This window comes from Phacochoerus africanus, chromosome 2 (genome assembly GCF_016906955.1).
Source record: "Phacochoerus africanus isolate WHEZ1 chromosome 2, ROS_Pafr_v1, whole genome shotgun sequence".
NCBI lineage: Eukaryota > Metazoa > Chordata > Mammalia > Artiodactyla > Suidae > Phacochoerus > Phacochoerus africanus.
Genome location: NC_062545.1, coordinates 144,378,722 through 144,382,788, shown reverse-complemented (window position 1 = coordinate 144,382,788; position 4,067 = coordinate 144,378,722). Strand labels below are relative to the sequence as shown.

At 44.7% G+C, this 4,067-nt stretch overlaps 1 pseudogene; it reads left to right on the top strand.

Moving 5' to 3' along the window:
• The first annotated feature begins 3,353 nt into the window (after positions 1–3,353).
• Positions 3,354–3,802, top strand: LOC125121196 (small ubiquitin-related modifier 1-like; annotated as a pseudogene).
• The last annotated feature ends 265 nt before the right edge of the window (positions 3,803–4,067 follow it).

Here is a 4,067-nt window from a genome sequence, read left to right as displayed (position 1 = left end):
TCCTTTCTAAAGGAATCTGCATTACTGTTCATATACATTCTTAATTCCTTGATATTCAGCCTTAATTCTTTCAGTATTTTCACTGTCTTCCTTTTGAACTCAATGTTTGTCAGTCTGTAGATGTCTGTTTCATTGTTGACTGCTTTTAGGTGAATTATCCTTTTCCTTTAACTGGGAATGTTTTCTGGTCTTCTTCATCTTGCTTGTGTTTTTCTTTTTCTGTGTTTGGGAAAGCCAAATTGTAGTCTTGTGATGCTACTTCTATGTGAGAACACCCCTTTGTATTTTTTGGTGAGTTACTATGAATTTTTGGCATGGGAATTTGAATATTTGCTGTCTCTTTATTTGGTGTGAGCAGGCTGTAACCCCCAGAATGCTCAGCGTGTTTTCAGGAGAAGGAGGCAATGGTTAGGGCCAGCATCAAGGACCTGCAGGAAGGTGGCACAGAGTATTTCTAGTTGCAGGGCCCTGGGAAGTGGTAGTGAGCTCAATGCAGATCTGCAATGTGACCAAAGCATTTGGCAGTAACAGCAGCAATGTGTGTGAGTTTCCAGGGGAGTGAGAGACACAACAGTTAATGTTCAATTGAAACCACTTGTGGTGCCTGTTCAGGGACCCCTAGTGGGAGTGGGTCATGACCACCTTTGGAGTTAGTGATAACTTCAGCGGTTTGCCTATGGCACCTGTTCACCTTGCATGAAGCACCCTGTCTCACTTATCCCACATAGGAGATGCCACACAGGCTATTCATAGTCATAGGATCCTGGGAATTGACAGAGATCAGGCATGTGGGTACTTCCCAGAGCATTTGGCAGTGGTATCAGCAGGGCAAATATGTTCCCAGCGGTATAAGAACACCATTACGTGGTGTTCAGTTACAATGCCCTCCTCTGTGGTGCTCTTGTGGTGAATGGGGCTGCAAGTGGTATCTGTTCATGGACCCCTAGTGATGGCAAGCCACTCCCACCATCTGGTGCCAGAGATAACTGTGGTGGTTTTCCCCTACCTCCTGTAGACCATTCCAGAAGCACCTCATCCTGCTTCACTCCCACAGGAGGTGCTGCACAGGCTGATCCTAGTTGCAGCTTCCTGGGAAGGAACAGTGATCAAGTGTCTCAGGACTGCAGTGGCAGCAGTAGGGTGGATGTGCTCCCAGGGGAGCAAGAGCAACAACAGGTGTTCTTTCACAGTGTCCTTCTCTGTGGTGCCCTCTGAAGTGGTTGGGGTTGCAAGTGATTTTTGTTCTAGTATCCCCAGTGGTGGTGGGCCATGCCCACCTCTGGAGTCAGAGATGACTGGGGTGGTTTGCCTCCACCAGTTGCAGACCATGCAAGAAACACCCTGTCCTACTTAGCCCACGAAGGAGGTGCTGCACCAGCTGCTCCTAGTTGTAGGGTCTTAGGAAGGGACAGTGACCAAGTGTCTGGACACCACCCTGAGCATTTGGCAGTGGCAGCTGCAGGGCAGTTGTGTTCCCATGGGAATGAAAGTAATAGCGTATGGTGCCTGGTTTCAGTGCCCTCTTTTTTCTTTTTCTGCCAACTTCTGAGGTGACTGGGGTCACAGGTGGAGCCCATTCACAGGAACCCAGTGGTGGCAAGCCATGCCTCCCTCTGGTCTCTGAGACAACTGCTGTGGTCTATCCCTGCCACCTGTAGATTGTGCAAGAGGCACCATATCGCACTTAGCCCCCTTATGCCCTTAACCCACACAAGAGTTGCCTGGCCACTGGTAGCCTGCACAAGAAGCACCCAGTCTCCCCTAAATGAGCAAGAGGCTTCTTACTGCCTTTAGCCTGCACCAGAGCCAACCCACCCTCTGAGAGCCTGTGGGTGCACATGTACCTGCTAGATGATGTTCAGGGAGAATTTTATGGTGGTCCTCTCCTCCTCCTCTTACCCTCCACAATAATTGCACCTTGCCTCTCCTGCATGCCCAGACCTTCTCCCAGGTTCCCTCTGCCACAGTGTTCCACTCCCCAGCCCATAGCACACCACTCACATGCCCATGTTGCTCTGCTCCTTAGCCCCTTAGGCTGTGTCCACACCACCAACCCCAGTCCTCTCCCTAAGACTGACCTCCGGAGCCTAAGTCTCATCACTCAGCCCTTGCCCAAGCATCTCAGTCTGTGGTATCTGGGCTGATGGTTCAGATGATCGGTGAGGCTCTCACTCTGCTTTACCATTCTCAGTCAAGCTGCTGTGCTTTTCTTGGCTACTTTGAGGTCCCTCCAACTTGGCTGATCTTTCTGTCAGTTAGATGGCTTCCCAGGATATGGGTTTCTTTTCTCCTTCACACCTCCCTCTCAGGAATCCTAGCCCCATCTTGATTCCTTTTCTCTCTCTCTCTCTCTCTCTTTTTCTTTCATTTTACCCAGTTATGTCAAGAGTTTCTTGCCCTTTTGGGGGGATTAAGTTCTTCTGCCAGCATTCATTTGCTGTTCTGTGTGAGTCACTTTACATGTAGATGTGTTTTTTTGATATGTTGGTGGGAGAAGATGAGTGAGACCTCTTACTCCACTGACATCTTTCTCTGTCCCTTGTTTGGCTCTTAATACATAAGAGACAGCCAAACAAGAAATGGACTTTTATTGTTCTAAAGAAAGAATGTCTAATTTTTCCTTTGAACAAGAGAGGTTGCTGACAAAGATTATATGCTTCACAAAACTTTAGTGAGACTCCTAAACCTTCTCCTTGGCCCACCTATTCACTTTGTTTCTTTTGCAAGAAACCTACTAAGTCAGTTTAGCAAGAGTCCTTCATTATCTATATCTAACTTCTCTTAATATCTAATCAGATTACTCATCCTCCACCATTCACCATGGGATGTCTGATCAGCCTGGCCTTTTTTTTCTCTTTATGGCCACAAATGTGGCATGTGGAAATTTTTGACCTGGGGTTCTAATTGGAGCTATAGCTGCAAGCATATTTCACAGCCAACACATCTATAACAGGTAACACCAAATCTGAGCCACATATGAGACCTACACCACAGCTTGTGGCAATGCCATATCCTTAACCCACTGAGTGATGCCAGGGATAGAACCCTCAAGCTCAGGATGGTTATGTCAGGCTCTTAACCTGCTGAGCCACAGTGGGAACTCATCAGCCTGGACTCCATTGAGCAAGAATCCTTTAAATATCTTTAGTCAAAATCCCTTTACACTTGATGTAGTCTCTTAGTAATTTTCTATCCACAGACCCCCACCAAGCCTCATGGCTATAAATTTCACTAGCTAATGCTGTATTCAGAATTAACACCTGTCCTAGAAAATTTCTTTTGGAATTAAAAAAAAATGTTTTCCCACTTAAACTATGTCTAACTATGTTTGTTTGTTTGTTTTGACAGTTGTCAAAATCAAAAAATACCATCCAGTAAACCCCAGAGTGATATTCTGTCTACCTGAACCTTCTGCTGTGGAGAGATCTGGGTGAAGCCATCATCAGTATGTCTGACCAGGAGGCAAAACCTTCAACTGAGGACCTGGGGGATAAGAAGTAAGGAATGTACACAAACTCAGAGTCATTGGACAGGATAGTAGTGAGATTGACTTCAAAGTAAAAATGACAATACATCTCAAGAAACTCAAAGAATCATGCAGTCAAAGACAGGGTGTTTCAACAAATTCACTTAAGTTTTTCTTTGAAGGTCAGAGAATTGCTGATAATCACGTTCTAAAAGAACTGAGAATTGAGGAAGAATATGTGATTGAACTTTATCAGGAACAAACAAGGGGTCACTCAATGTGTTAGATATTCTTTTATTTTTTCTTTTCCTTTAATCACTTTTTATTTTTTAAAATAATTCTTTTGTAATGTGGTATTCAAAACAGAATTGAAAACTGGCACCCCATCTCTTTAAAACATCTGGTAATTTGAATTCTAGTGCCCATTATTCATTTTTGTTTGTTTTTATTGTGCTGATATTTGGTGATCAAACCTCAACCCCCTTTATATTGCCCTCTCCTTTTAAAAAATTATTAGTGTGCACAGAGAGACCACTTTTTCCAGGACAGTGCTTTTTCACGCTTTTGATAAATAGGATCAACTGATGTGAGTGTTCAACTG